Source organism: Euprymna scolopes, chromosome 21, assembly GCF_053919585.1.
Source record: "Euprymna scolopes isolate OS-2025 chromosome 21, ASM5391958v1, whole genome shotgun sequence".
NCBI lineage: Eukaryota > Metazoa > Mollusca > Cephalopoda > Sepiida > Sepiolidae > Euprymna > Euprymna scolopes.
In genome coordinates, this window is record NC_136502.1 from 7,345,131 (window position 1) to 7,362,485 (window position 17,355).

General features: G+C 35.9%; 1 protein-coding gene across 2 annotated transcripts in view; it reads right to left on the bottom strand.

Moving 5' to 3' along the window:
• Positions 1–17,355, bottom strand: part of LOC145241983 (protocadherin beta-16-like) — a 408,640-nt gene that overhangs the window by 143,032 nt on the left and 248,253 nt on the right. The window lies entirely within an intron of this gene.

Genomic DNA, 17,355 nt, shown 5'->3' on the forward strand with positions numbered 1-17,355 from the left:
GTTAAAGCCCTCTTCCTCGGGTGATTCCACCGAGTCGGAACACCTCTTTCAGCTGGCCTAAATCTACTGCTACTACTATTACTGCCGGGAACAGCAGTACGACTAGTTACGTGAGAGTCGCTGCCTAACGCAAACGATTCCCCTAGATTAGCGGTGCGGGGGACAACACCGAGTTTTGTGCAGGGGTCAACACTAATCCATCCTAGTGGTCTGTCTACTGGGCCTGAACCGGCGGGCGTGTCGGGGACACGAACGCCAGAAACCGGGTTAGGCGGGGGGTCGGAACTCGGACCACGTGGCGGTAGAATTTTTCCAAGGCCTAATCCGGTGCTCAGAGGTGGCCGAAGCCCCCTCTGGGAACCGGACCCCGGGCTAGGCATGTCTGCACTACTGGAGCCCGGCCCAGTTACCCTCCTCCTCTGTGTCTTCTTCCCGGTTGGCCTGGCTGAAGTTTCCGTTGGATATGACTTCGAACAACCACCTCAGACGCAGACCGGTCGAGTTGGAAAAAGAGACAACCTGAAATAATTCGTAAACAAGACAGTTAATAGCCTCGCGGGGAGGCAGAAAAATAAAAACAAGGCTCACCCGCCCAACAGGGACCGGCAGCCGGTCTTTGGACAGCAGCAAAACGAAAACACAGCCGAACTCAACGCTCTTTTCTATTAATTTAAAAAGAACATACAATTTTGTTAAACATGGGTCGTGTAATTGCATTCATCTGCAAAAGATCTAGCTAATTTGCATATTCTTTTAAACATTCATTTTAATTAATTCCATTTTAGTTTTTTTCGGTTTTCTTATGGGATGATCATCTTTAGTTTAGTTAGTTTACGTGTAATTATATTCATGCAGATGTTCTACATGATTTATACTTGCGTAATATTTGTGTAAAACGCTTAGAGTAAATGAAAACCCCTTTCTATGTACACTTATGTATGCGTAAACGTATTTTAAAAAATGGCTTAACAAACTCATCCGTCAGTTTTTGGTCTACAGACATGAAACCTAATATATAGGGTATTCAGACCTTTTTGAAACTTTACTTTTGGGTGTTAGCTGGGGATAATCAGTGCAAAAGTGTGAAAATTAAAGAAAATTTTAAAAAATGGAATTTGTCAGGTGAAGATCGAATGACAGCATTATGAATATGTATGCATAACGTAATAGCTGTTGGTTCGTGTTTTAATTTTTAGCCTTACAGCAAACATGTCTTCATAGCTCAGGCAAAAGAAAAAGTAAATCGTAAATTTTTTAATTCAATTTTTAACATTATATAATCAATTCTTAACGCTGCAATATTTTAAGTTATAATTTTATTATATTTTTTACTAGAATATCTTGTCCTTTTCTTTTACAGTTTTTACAACTAGTCCTTTACTTTTCCATCTTTAAGCTTAACCATATTACTTCTCATGCTCGCATTTTTCTATTGTAATATATATATATAATCCAAGAATAACGATAAAATATGTATGCGATACGTTTGAAAGCCAAATTACAACACAATATTATGAAAAATACATACTTATTTGTTTAAAATTAATATTTTGGACTTATACTCCTTCCTCAGAATTTTGTACATGGTTTTCTTTTTCTTTCTTGTCATGATGTTTAGTTGAAGAAAAAAATCAGTCAGTAAAAATTCCGTGTGTTGTCTGTCTGTAGTGTTATTTTGAAATGCCCGAAGAATGCGTTGTCTAATGCGATATTAAAGTCAGGGTTGTGAGTTCCGTGATAGAAGCGTTAATTCAATTTTAAAATAAAATACGTATGAGATACGTTTGAAGCAACGGAGTGGTGGAAGAACGGTAAAGATGATGAATAAGAATTATAATCTAGATGGCAACAATGATGCGGGCCAAAGATACGGGTCAAGGATGCGAATAGATGTCGACTTTGGAATTTGACAGTGATTGTTTTGATAATTTCAAGATTGAAACGAGAATCAAAATACGAAGATTTTATTGTTTGTATTTTGAGGAATGTCGATTCAAAATAATTGTCAGAATTTCTCCACCAATCGAGGGAGAATCAGAAAGAAAAAATACAGAGCCAGACTTGCATTTAAAATGAGTAGATGTTCCACCTTTTCCTCCCTGCAATGAGAATTGGGAAGCTATGTGTATGTGGTTGAGAGTGTTAAAGGAATTTTAATATTTTACTACAACATAAATACACTCTGATAAGCTCAAATAGCTTCAAAATCACACCCTTCACTTCACAGATGTTGGCAACATTTCTATTCCATTAACTTCTTTCTTGCACTACTTGGTTTTGGAATTTCCTCTTTGTGTTGTGTAGCTGACGTCATGTTTGGGTTCATATATCGCGAGATGAGGAGGACGTATAACGCGTACATGTAATACAGGATTGACGATGGTGAGAGGGAGAGAGAGAGACATTTATACATATTACATATATTAGCGAGGAGGAGAGATACGTTTCTTGGAAGGGGGAGTCATACAAAGTTCATATAAGATGATTACACATTACATTCAATTGTTGAATGACAAAACGAAGACAAACAGTTACAAATATCGATGATGTTCTTTATTTCATTTGACCGATCGAAATGATGATGACGTCAGGAATTCAAATTCGTTTCTACATGGTTAAATGTTCTCCCTTCGCTTCTAAAGGGACCCTCCTCTGATCATGTCAACTCTTTCCGACTCCCTTTGCTGACTGCTCGAACCTGGCTGCCCGACTCTCGACCCTCTGACTAATTTGTTAATCCTCTCCTATTATTGAGAATTCTAAACGTGACCACTCACGTGGCTCAGCACACGTTCTCCAAACACACTAATGCAAACAAAGAATTCTCAATTAACCTATTTTTTAATTCAGTTTTCATAAAAGAACGAACAATTAAATTCTTTTTACAATACAAAAAAGATCCAAAACAATAGCTTAATTTTAACATTCCAATTCTAAATCTATTCTGAATCTTGCTTACAAGGTTCGAGTCTCGGTTTATCCTAATCTCATTTTCCACTTATCTAATGTTTTTCTTATTTAAAGGAAAAGGGGGCAGCCTTTTCTTGCAACATTTTCTCCCCTTTTCTCTATCCGTACTAATATGCATAAATTTAAATATAATGTAAATAAACATCTTGCTGCGCAATTCTCCTCGACCCTAATCACAGCAGCCAGTTACGTCTTTATGTAATTTTTTTGATGAGAATCGAGTATTATTTGTATTATTTGGCTTCGTCAGACTACTGGACTCATCTTCCGTATTAATTTCACAACATTTCCGTCGATTTAACCTTCGATCTTCTTCATGTGTATCTTGTCGAAAACAGAAATCTGAACGGAATTTTGAACTGGGCCCTTTATTTAATCCAGAGGTTTAGCATGCTCTCGTCCCGTTAGCCATGACTGGGTAAATGTCATTAAGTAATTAGCGATTGTATTTTGACAATCACCGGCACTGAGGATTGAACCAAGTACTTTATCCACAATGCCACTGGTCCTTGCAAGGCTGACAGAATGAGAGCATGCTACTCTCATGAATTGAATAAAGGGTTCAGTTTGAAATTCTGTGAAGATTCCCGAGTTCGACAGAAAGATTGTAGAGTTCGACAAGATACACCTAAAAATGGTCGGAGATTACATCAATCGAAACGTGGTGGAAATAACACTCAAAATGACAACGGTGGTCCAAAACATTCAAATAATATGGAAAGAAGCTTTCTTATTTCAATCGTCCAATGTTGTCACAACACACACTGAGGGTAAGTCTGTGGAATTGTCTTCCGTTTTCCTGCTTTCCGGCTGACTACAATATGGTTGTGTTCAAGTCTAACGTAAATAAGTTCTTGATGAGCCGTTCCATATAAGTTATCAAATTTACGGAATTTTCATTACTAATGATTACTATATTGTCCAATTTCTACTGTACACTCTTTAACCCTTATCCTTGAGTGGCCTCTTGGCCTTGATAATGTGGTGATGCCTATGTAAAAAAAAAGAAAAAAAAAGGCTGACGCATAACGTGATATACAGCCGTGACCGGTCTGCTTTCTTTTGTATCTCTATTTCTCTCACTCTGCACTCTTTAAAGAGACCAAGATTATCGTGTCATAATCTTATTCCTCAGAAAGAGCGTTCTCTTTCTGCAAATACAGACGAAACGGTCAGGTCCAGAAATAGACTATTTTTGAAAGCAGACAAATCTATGGAGAAAAACAATAAAAATAGATTTACCCCAACCCGCGCGCATACAAACTACTCACCAGACCTCCGAATCAAATTCCAGCCTGTCGCTAAAAATGGCTGAACATTCTACAAAACTCTGACCCCCAACCAGGTCACATCTACAGCTCTGAGGACGCGCACACATACCGTGTATACGATACCCATACCGCTCGATGGCTTCTTAAATCAAAGAACCAATTGTTTGTGAGAATGCTTACTTATTGCGTTCTTCTCCTCGTCTCTTTCACCATCCTTCCATTTTATTTCAAGTATGGCAAAAGAACTTGAAGAAATTTGATTATTTAAGAGGACGGCTCAACGAAAACTCTTTAAGATTGAACTTGAAAACAACCACGTTGTAGTCAGCTGGAAAGCAACATTGTCATATTGTGTTCCACAGACGGGGTATTTTTAGAAACAAAAACTTAACTCATCGAAGTTCTGTTTAGTTTTTGTTAGAGAGAGAGAGAGAGAGAGAGAGAGAGAGAGAGAGAGAGAGAGGGGGAGAAATTATTTACATTTTTTTATTTATTTTTAACCCTCGTTCACCCCTAACAACACATATCGTAACCTGAACATAAGGGACTACTATTTAGGACCATGTCTAGGAAAGATTAACAAGATGTTTATTTATGTTACATTTAAACTTCTGCATATTAGCGCAATCAGAGAAGCAGGTAACAGGAAGGGAATTCCAAAGTCTAGCTGTTTGAAGGAAGAAGCTATTAGAGCAGAAAGCTTTCTGACATTTAGGGACCTCAACAATGAAGGGGTTTGATTTTGTTGCTAAGCAGGTTTGTTGGGAATATGTACGTCAAGGGGGTACAAGTACAACGAATTCATGAGAGCACATTCCATTAAAATATTTTTAAAACAGGCACAGGAATGCAACATTGCGGCGATGGGACAGGGGTTTGAGCTTAGTTGACAAAGTGGGACCGATTAGATTGAAGATTCTTTTTTGGACCCTATTCAAGAGGGAGAGACTAGTGGTAGATGCACCATCCCAGATGTGGCAACAATACTCCATGCAAACAAGTTCTAGGAGGTGGGGAAATATGCATTAGAGCTCTATCGAGCATGTACTATGAAAATAACGATAGAGTAGAGAAAGACTAGTAACCTCTCTTCTGTGAGAGAGTAGGAAAAGGAAGAGGACATCAACCACTAGATTTCGAAGTTGATTTTGTATTCAGTCAAGGCAAAAAAGGTTGTTCTAATCGACACTTCCCCAGATGTGGTAACAATACTTCATTTTTAGACATATTTGACTGACCCTTATCCCTGAGTGGCTTCCAGGCTTTGATAAGTGGTGATCACTGTGAAAAAAAAAAAAAAAAAAAAAAAAAAAGACACCTGTCTCCAATTTGTGATAGATTATAGTTATAACCTTGTATATTCTATCCCTTAAGTTTTTATACAGACTATTACCAGTGCTTTACTTCTAAAAGAAGCGCACTTCTGGAGCATGCACCTTTTTGTTGGAGACAATGGTGGGGGGGGGGTATTCAGGAAAAGCAGAAGCAAGAGAGATATTATTCTTTGCCAAAAGATTTTCTGCTTATTTTCATATTCTAACTGACCCGAAATAAATGTAACAAAAGTCTGTGATATTGATTACATCTGCCTGACAACATAAGGATGGGCCAAAGTTTTATCTTGATCTAACTCGTAAATCTGCACTGAATTTCGAATGGAACCCTTTATTTAATCTACAGGTACCTTTATTATATCTTATAGCATACTTTTATTTCATCAGCCATGACTGGGTAAAAGTTTGAAGTAATTCGCAATTATATTTTGAATGTCGCCCACACTGAGGACTGAAACTTCAATCTCCAGAAGAGTGTAACTTACAACTGAAGTTTACCAAGTACCTGTAAGGATGCGTGGCATAGTGGATAAAGTACCTAGTAAAATTCCATTGGACAGAAAAATTTCTGAGTTCAACAAGCTACACCTGAAGAAGGTCTGAGGTTACATCCATCAAAATGTTGTGCAAATTACAATCAAGATTAGAACAATAGTCTTAAGAATCCAAATACTACGAATTGGACTTTAAAACGACTATGCTGTAGTCGGCTGGGAAGCAGCTCCATGATGTTGTTTTCAATAATGGACAATTCTTGGAAATAAATATTACTCATAGAAGTTCTGTTTAGCTTCAGGTACACAGATGAAAAAAGGATATTTCCTTATAGTGATTGTAGCTTGATGCGTTTTTTTCTGGAAATGTGTTAATGGGATGGAACTAGAATTTAGAGCTCAGTCGAGCACATACAATGAAAATAACAACAATATCTGATTCTCATCCAGGTAGTGAACTGCGGATTGCATCAGGAGTGAGTTTTCTAGAGTGGAAGAATGATCCAACAGTTTTGCCAGCTATATTAGCAACATATTTGATGTAAGTCTTTTATTTTAGATCTGGAGTTGAAGCCACAACTAAGAGTTTATCAAAGAAGGAGAGAGAACATTTATTTCAACTGGTGAAAACATGAGAATCCGAGTATTGGTGATGAAAGAAGAGAATATTGGTTTCAGGTAGAGAATTGCAGGTTTTGTTCAGAAGTGAGATAAAGATGACGTACCCAATGTTAGGACGATAGAAATACGATCAAGTTGTAAATAACAATATGATATGTATAATTGAACGATGATAAAACAAAGACTGTGGGGTAGTGAAGAGTAAAACTTGATGGACAATCCAGGCATAGATTGAAGTTTATTAGTGTCAAATATGATTGGATTGCAAAGAGAATTGTGAATTTTATTAAAACTTTTATTAGTGAAAATTCATTTTTGATTTTTGACGGAGGAAGTTACCCTGTACGTTAAGTTGCAATTATCTCTCACAAAACTTTCAACCCACATTATTAACATCAAAAAAGCAAGAAGTAAAAATATGAATTCAGTTAATTTGCCAATATTCATTAAATTAGTAAATCCTCAGCTTAACGTTCACAGGGAACATGAGTTGGAATAGATACATCAAGAGCATTGCCAAGGCTGCTGTGAGGAAGGTGAGCTGTATTTATTTACTTCCCAACTGAGCAAATTAGGCACAAGGCCGTTTTTTAATGTGGAGAGAGAAGGGGAGGGGGAAGGGAAAAAGGACCAGCTCCCAAGAGGTGGGAAATGGGAGCTGGATAGTGATTTGCCAGCTGGCCCCTGTAGGGTTGCCCCTACATGGACCATAAGATTGCCACAAGGGCAATGGTCTTTGCTTGCAGCACCTGCCAGAACAGACACTACACCCCGATCTCGGCCTGAAGGCCATCAAGGTGCCCTGCGAGAGAGGCGGGCTCTCTCTACCATGCTAGAAAGTTACTTACGCCTTAAAGTATCTTGTACCTATACAAGGCAACCATTCGACCATGTATGGAGTATTGTTGTCACATTTTAGCTGGTGCATCTGCTACTAGTCTCTCACTCCTGGACAGGGTTCAAAAGAGATTCGCCAACCTGATAGATCCTGAACTGTCATCTAAGGTTCAGCCTCTGTCCCATCGACAGAATGTTACATCCTTCTGCCTGTTTTACAAGTATTATAATGGTGGATGCTCCGAGGAACTACAAGCTCTTCTACCCCCTCGACATAAATACCCCGACAAACCCAATAAGCAGCAAAATCCCACCCCTACACAGTAGAAATCCCTAAATGTAAGAAAGCCTTTTACTCTAATAGTTTCTTCCCAAGAACTGCTAGACTTTGGAATTCTCTTCCAGGCTCCTGCTTCCCCAACTATACTGACATACAAAAGTTCAAGTGTAATGTGAACAAACATCTTGCTGCTCAACTCGGTATATAGTATCCATGATAGTAGCCCCCTTTATCAAAATGGCGCTGTGCCTTGTTTGGAGTGAAAATGTAATAAATTATTATTATTTTTTTAACTCACTATCAATCCCATCTTTGTTTTAGGAGAGGATGACCCATGACAACATTTGCGGCTGATGTAACATCACCTTTGCACTGTGAGCAAAGGAGAAATGCAGGGAGCAAATTGTCATGCTGGAATCTATTCTTAATTCTGTCACAAGTGTTAAATAAGAAACAAAGGAACCGATGAGAAATTCTTATTAGAAAAGAATCTACACAGGTACAGTAATATAAATCTGTTGATTAAGTTATAACTTTTATATCTTCTAATATAAAATTAACTTGGTCAGATTCTTAAAGTTAGCCTGATATAGCAATGCATTTGACATATCGATGTTTAACTCTTACTAGCCAGTGATTTATTTAACTTATTAATCTGTGTTCATTGTGAACAAAAAATCAAAATCCAGTCTACGGTATTGCTTGCACACTATATCCAGCCCAGTATTTCCTTATTAAATTCACTTGAAAATGTGGTAACAGTTTACAAGAATTGTGACAAAAAAACTGACCCATTAAATTATCGCCGCATTAGCCTCCCCCCCCCTTTTTGTTAAAATATTTGAGTCCATAATTAATCAAGCTCTAGTCCATCACCTTACAGATGCTAAACTTCTGTCTGACCATCAATATGGAATTAGGTATGCTCGTTCTACTGCAGATATTCTAACTGTAATCTTTGAACGTATATACCATGCACTGGATAAGACAGGTGAGGGAGGGAAGTAGCCCCAGATATATTTAATGCTTTTGACAGGGTATGGCACGATGGTCTTCTCGTGAAAATCAGATCCTATAGTATTACTGGACGAATACTTAAATCCTTCTTAAATAAGAATCCAGGTTGTCCTCGATGGTTGTATGTGTAAACAATATGATATAAATAATATGCAGGTGTATCTCGTGGGTTGATCTTTGGACCTTTATTATTCCTGATATTCATAAATGGCCTCCCTGATAAAATAGACTCTGAGATGGATATATTTGCTGATGAGAACACGCTCTATAACAGACATAAGGGGAAACAAATGAGCATATGCCTAAGGCAATGTAGTAGAATGGGTCAAAAATGGATGGTAACGTTTAATGCTGCCAAGACTAAGCTTGTTTCTTTCAATAATTACAAGAAACTTCTCCAACCACTAATAGCTATGAAACAGCTTGATGTAAGGAGCTAAAAAATACACGACTTCAAGGTTCAAAACTAACCAATAATAAGTGTCAGATAGATTTTGATCAAGAAAACTGCAATTCTTTTTCCTTAGTCAGTAATATGTGAAGCCTGAATGACCAAATAATGGAAGCAAGAGTTACAAGGTTACCGAAAGTGAATTTTAATTCCGTTTTTTATTCTCCTCACAGAAAGGATCACGTGAAAATAGCCAGCATCCATAATGAACATGACAGCATGGATTCAACAGAATTCGACCATGCCATGCCAAGTTTTAAATCTATAATGGTAACCACTTCACCAGTACCGCCTTCTAGTTTCTACATATGACCTAACACTCGTCATAGAACGGGTATTTTACTAGTAATTGCAATTGTTTATTGTGATGATGCTCTCAAATTATTCCATGAAGTTCTTCCTTGCGTTCTTCCATTGGCATTTCAAAATTGTGTTCCCTTCCTCTGTGTTTAGTCAACTGTAAGAATCAATTTCACATGTGACGTTATTTAACATCAAGCATAAAATTAATTTTCTTTTTTAATAATTATAATGGGATTTTGTTGAAGGGTGCAAAAAAGATGAAACCATATTTCAGTTATATTATTTGTTAATCAGAAATCAAGTCAATTCAAGCACAAATATACACACTTATGCATATAAGAAAATACGCACACATAATATAATAACTGCGACAATTATACACCCACATATAAACACATACAGGCATATATATATGGGTAAACACTTCATCAAATCTCCACACTAACGCAATGTACTTGCAATAACCCTTATCGCTGAGTGGCTTCCGGGCCTTGATAAGTGGTGATCACTATGTAAAAAAAAAAAATGTATATATATATATATATATATATATATATATATATATATATATATATAAATGGACTCTCTCGTCGATTTCGAGTATAAGGTTCGACTACAACAACTAAGTTGTTTGGAAATCCACACAAATTATTTGTTGATAGTGGTGAAGGCTGTGCATAGAACTAACCATCCTTTTGGCACAACTGCTAATCAGAGTTTAGCTTATCCTAGATCCATGTTTTAGCAAAGACTAGGGTGAATTAATGTGTCCCCAGATACCAATCCGGAAATCTCTATAACTTTGTGTGCCTAGCCTCCCCAAATGGTTACCCATCTGGTACTCGTCAGTCTAATCGTTGCTTAACTGCAAGGATCTGGTGAGAACCTGTGTGTCAACGTGATTGTGCCGTATATATATATATATATATATATATATATATATATATATATATAACTACTTAATTTACTCACATAAAATTAATATACAAAAGTATAGATTTATGCATAAACTTTAAGTATTTACTTCAAAAGTGCTCAATACGTAGGTAGAGCTAGTTAGTAATTTATAAAATGTATATGGCGATTAAGCTACACTGAATATTCCGCGTTTCATCCACTCTAGGATTCTTCAGGCTTATGCACGAATTCTGTGGTTGTTTGTCATTTTTATATGCGCATCTTCTATTGAGATTTTAGTTAGCTTTCTAGCATCTACCGCGCCCTTCCTATCAGCCAATGAGCATGCATTTATCGGACAAAGGCCTATTTGACCTCTGGTTGACCTGTTCCTTTGTGTGTGCTCTATTTGGCCTGGATATTTAGTTTCTTGATCTGTTTTATAACTAGGTTAGTGTTTCTTTTATGTTAGTTTATATATAAATATATATATATGTGTACATACATATATGCACACATATATATGATGATTGCAACGTCTTGTCAGACGAGTGCCATTCCCTCAGACATTTAAAATACATGAGCCCAAATGCCTGAGTGAGTATCTATACAAATATGATGTTACAGAGTCTTAGCTTTGTACGACAGCTAAGTCTCTCTCTCGGCTCAAAATGTTGAGATCCAGCAACAAGCAAGAGCAAGATAGCCAGCAACAAATTAAACTGCAGACCAGCTTAATGCGGGTAATGGTCTTCCGCTTTATGGTTTTTTAAATCAGAGATTTGCTTCTCCTAGAAAGGTTGCGTTCACCACGGCTTACGGGAGCCCTCTCCACCCCAATACACATATACACACACACAAATATACACGTATTAAAGAATTAATATTTATAAAATTATCTCAGCCAGATATAAAAGTTCGATAAAACCAAATAGGAAATAGAGCTTATAATATGAGCAAACAGTTAATAAAATATGTTAAAAAACACTTTGAAATGAATTAAAAACATATTTAATCTGAAAAGGAAACACTAGATAAATGGATAGTCCTTAATCCGCGGAGTTTCGAAGAAATACTTTCCTTCTCATCAGAGGGTAGGAATTAGCAAAATGCGGGATCGGATTTTGCATGCAGAAGTATTTGATGAAACAACAAGTAAGTCAAAGATCTTACTTGAAAACAAAATAAGTTAAGCAGAGGGAATATGGGGAAGAAAAAGGTGATTATACATTAATGGATAGTCTGGTGGAAGATAAAAAAATCCAGTGACGGTAAAATCAAAATGTAAAACTTCAAGAAAGTTAAAAGAATTTCCATTTGTACAAGTAAAATCCAGGGAAATCCAGTAATTGGAAGAAGATGGTCCATAATAATCCAAAGGCAGAAATCCATGGAATAATTCACAAAAATGTGTACAAGGAAATTCCAATAATATTAATAAAAGAAAAATAAGATGTGCTTTTCACTCTACTTCCGAGACATAACTATATATATATATATATATATATAAAAACTATATATATATATATATATATATATATATATATATATATATATATATATATATACATAGACACGTATGTACCATAATCACATTGACACATTATTTCCGCTGGATCACCAAAGTTAAGCAACGTTGAACCTGGTCAGTACTAAATGAGTGACCATTTGGGACTTCCAGGTGCTGTATGTGATCTCTGCTTATCTCGGCATTGTTTCCAGTCGTTCTAGACTTTTCCTTGCCACTGGACTCTAACAGCGCCGATTCAGGAGAGGTGTGGTTAGGGATTGTGCAACCCTTGCCTCACAATTACATGCGCAGCTGCCTCTACAGGGCATATCCTTTATCTTTCGAGATTGAATGGAGGCATCGATATGTACATATACATATGGATATAGAAAAAAAAATATTCACGCTTATATGAGCAAATATATATATATATATATTCATATGCACATGCAAACATACCTATATATATATATCTATAAAAGTGAGAATATGTTCGAGTGAGCACACTTTTCAATCTATATACTCAATAATTTTTTAACTTCAGGCTTGAAATTTTGCATATCGGGTATACGGGCGTGTGGAAAAATTTTTAATCTGTTTTCATTTGGAAAAAGGACTACTAAGAGGTTAAAATTGAAAATTGATACTTGGGGTTATCTGATTTTTATCTGTTTGTCAACTGTTTTATGATTGCGCATCTGTGAATCGTTCACATGACAGATTCCTTATGTTAAGAATAAGTAGGTATGAAAACACTTTTTAAAGACCGTGGCAAGCTAGTCTAATCGTTACCGTATTTGACTCACTGTCTTTAGGTTTCAGCTTGAGTATTTTTTTTTTTTTTTGTTACAGGAAGTGAACTGCTAGGAAAAAAACATAATACTCGTATGCACATGTTTTAGTAGCCTGGCAAAGCCACAAGGGAGACCACCATGTAAAATAAACCCTAAGCGTAATTCATCCCAAAGCATCAAAAGTGAAGCTGGCCTGTCAGGACTAAGGACTTACAAATACATCATTCAGTTATTACGTGGGAGCCTGTTTTTTGCTGTGAAAAAATATATAATTGATGGTTAGATTCTAGTCATCACTTTATTCATTTCTGAATGGGTCATTTCTTGGTGGACCGTTTCGTTAACAGTCAGACAAGAATCATTAAGAGTTATATATCCTGAATTTCTATTTAGAAAGCAAATAAAACAACCTCTCTTCTGGTGAGTTATACCCATAGAAACACCAAGATATACGAGTATAAAACTGTGTTAGCTGTCTAACTGTTATTGAAACGATTCGTCAAGAATATTTTTTCCAGAAGTGTAAAAAACAAAAAACACGGTTACTGGCCTTCTTATTATTTATTTATACATGCTCTGGAGTTAAACATTTACATCTATTGAGCTTTAATTACAAAAGTCTTATTATTAGCAATAAATATATGCATATATATAATTATAATTCGATATATTATAAAAGTTATGGCATAATTAATTAAAATGTAAATTATTATAATCAAGCACCAAAAATGAACACTTGACAATGTTTATCTATATAGAAGGGAAAGGTAGTTTACTTGAAACATTACTGGTAAATAAATATGCAAGAGTATAAGAAGGCTATCACAAAGCAGAAAATCAAGTGTTAAAGTGATATGAAGTTTGAATAAAAACAAAAAGCGGGCGAAGTTCTTGTAAGTTGTTTCTTTTTGTCTTCGTGCATCTATTTATTGTCCAAAACAATCATAAATATGGACTTACTGATTGAAATAGCCGGAATTGGTGGAAATTTTTAATATTTCGAGAATAACACCTCTTTTTCAAAAGAAAAGAAACCAAAAGAATGTTGTAAAAAATGGAAAATGTGAAAACAGAACCGGAAGCAGAGAATAAGACTTATTGTCTATTTAAATGTAGAGACATTTCAAAAAGTCATTCTAACAGATTTGCTTCTTTATATATATAAATGGACTCTTCCGTCGATTTTGACGTATGAGGTTTCGCTACAATATCTAACTTGCTCGGGAATCCACACAGAGGATTTGTTTATAGTGATGAAGCTTTGTGTAGAACCAACCACGTTTTTTGATATTACTGTTAAACTGAAAATCGGTGAAAATGACTGCCACAAGACAGAGCATACAGTAGACCACAGGTTTTTACATCAGAGTTTTCCTTCTCTCTTAGACGCATGTCATAATGGAAACCGACGGTGCATCTCTACCAGTAAATTAAAGCGTCTCCAAAATATCAACATGGAAATTTCTACAACTCAGCATATATATATATATATACACACATAAATACACACAAATATATAATATGTATATGTATATCTCTCTAAATATATACATATATGTGTTTAATGAACAAGTCATTATGTATACAGGTCTGATTGAAGACTAGTTCGTCTTTCGTTGTTTTTTTTAATTACTCGACATGGCGAGCAAGTTTCTGGATCGCGAGGATCAAAAAAGTTTGAGATGGCCGATAGGAGAATCCTTGGATCCATACTGCACCAATTACCACCCCAGACTCAAAAACTTGCTTACTATGCCGAGAAAGTAATTAAAAAATATTACGAAATACGAAATCCCTGTAGTCTTTAGTCAGGCCTGTATAATTATATATTAAAAGTATATTATACATCAAAATTATTTATCATAATAAACATCACAATTATTTTTCATAATATACATCACAATTATTTATCATAATATACATCACAATTATTTATCATAGCATACATGGTAATTATCGTAAGCATTTATGTATATTATCTGTGCGTAAGTAGAAAAAAACTCTTATCGTTTTAAATGTCTCCTTTCTCGAAACGGGCCAATCGCCAGTAATATGCCATGTCCATTTCCATTTCGTCCGTTATATCTACATGTTTCGTATCGTTCTCACTAATTGAAAATATGCGTTGAATCCAATTTTAGCCAATTCTTCGAAAGTAAAGATGATTTTCGTGTCATTTGACGACTTCAAATGAATTGTGCAACAATCAATTTGCCCGTCGTTTGGCCTGGATTGTCGCGAATTAGCATGTTCATCGAACTTCGATCATCTCAGGCTTTCATCTTCCAAGCTTAAATAATAACAGCGATAACTACAGCAATAGTAGAAAAGTGATAGTAGCCCAGTGGTTATGACAGCCTGGGTATGCCAAGTTCGAATCCAGATCGTTCCACAGAAACACATTCACTAAGATACGTTTGCAACCTTTACATTATCCCTCCCGTAAGTACTCAATATCCTTCTAGAAAGAATCCTTAATAGGGAGATATCGAGGAAACGAATGCTAGCAAATCATGAATGATACTAAACAACGACAACAACAACAACAACAACAACAGTTGCAGCAATATTAACGACTAGCTTTTCCGACCCGGCAGTGCCAGGGAGTATTGATACTTTAAGGCTTGTTTGACATTACATGTGAAAATTGGATAAACGAAAATATTATTTAATGAAAATTCTCTGCATTAGGTTGAGAAGAAAGTTCTTGCGGAATTGTTAATTTGGATTTCGAATGATGCATTTTCAAATAAGTTTTTGTTATAATATGTTTACTTTAATACAGCATTTCAAGGAGTGCTTTTCTCTGGATCTAATCGTTTAAATTACAATCGTTTTAAAACAATTATGTCTTTTTTTTCAAAACGTTGAATACAAGATAGAAAAAAAGCAAATTCGCACAATTTTCGTCTTTCAATTCAAGCTAGGCCGGAAAGCTGATGAAACAGCTAGAAAGATCAACAAAGTGTTTGGCTCAGGAACCCCTACTAAACGCACAGCACAATGGTGGTTAAAGAAATTTCGTGGCTGTGACGAGAGTCTTGAAGATGATGAGCGTAGTGGTCGGCCATCGGATGTTGACAATGATCAAGTAAGAGCTTTAATCGCAGCTAATTGACGCACAACTGTTAAAGAACTTGTTTCTTAATTAGACATACCGTATACTACGATTTCCAACCACTTGAGAGAGATTGGAAAGACAAAAATACTTGATAAATGGGTGCTTCATGAATTGAACGACAACCAAAAAAAACGCCATTATGAAGTGTCATCTTTGCTTCTTTTATTCAACAAGAACAACCGGGTTGTGACTTGCGATGAAAATTGGGTTCTTTATGACAACTGGCGATGCTCAGCCCAGTGGTTAGAGGCCAACGAAGCTACACGATACTTCCCGAAGCCAGAGTTGCATAAAAAGAAGGTCATGCTGACCGTTCGGTGGTCTGCAACCGGTTTCATCCATTGCAGTTTTTTGAATGCAGGCGAAACCATTAGAGCAGAGAACTACTGCCAACAAATAGGTGAAATGCATCAGAAACTCTGACAACAACATCCAGCATTTTTCAACAGAAAAGGTCCAATTCTCCTTCGCCATAATACCCAACCTCACATTGCTAAACCGATCCTGAACAAATTTGGCTACGAAACTCTGCTTCATCCGCCATACTCTCCAGACCTCTTACCTACCAACTACCATTCTTTCAAGCATCTCGACAACTTTCTGCATGAGAAATGCTTCAAAAACCTAAACGATATCAAAAACGCCTTCAGTGACTTCATCGCCACCAGAACGTAAGACTTTTTACGTTACTGGCATAAATACACTTGTTTTGCATTTGCAAAAGTGTATTGCTTCTGATGGTGCTTATTTTGATTATTAAATTTTTGTTTGAGCCGAGATATGTTCATCTGAATGTAATAGTTAAAAACCGTGTAGATTTCCGAGTTCAACAAGACACACCTGATGAAGGTCGGAAGTTACATCGATCGAAATGTTGTTAAAATAATGCTCAAGATGAGAACAGTAGTCTGAAGAATCCAAATAATACGAATAACCAATCCTCATCTCAAAAAATTCAAAAATGTAAATGATTAACAGTTTATGGTTATTTCCCTGTTAAATATATGTTGTGTGATATGAATTGTTTGTCACCTGACAAACCAAACACAGAAAGTAAAAAGGGAAAAGCAAATGTGTATAGTCAGTCAATGCTTTAGAGGCAATGAATAATTATTTTAGTCTAATAAACTTGATTAAGAAATTTAAGTTAATGACGCCATTTGCAAATTTCAATGTTAACAAACCGAGCAATTTCATTGGATAATAATCTACGTTCATCATCCAAGTAACATGGAATTATGAATTGTTTATTATTAAAAGAAAATTTTCTCTGTGAATTGTTTTATAAAATTTTAAAGATAAACAAAATCATGAAATAAAATTAATTTTCTCTGTGGGTAAATATTTTTTGATAAATAAAGTTTAATTGCAAACAGATTTTTAATCTTTTTGTATAATTTGGATTCCTCGGACTACTGCTCTCATTTTAAGCGTTATTTTAAAAACATTTCGATC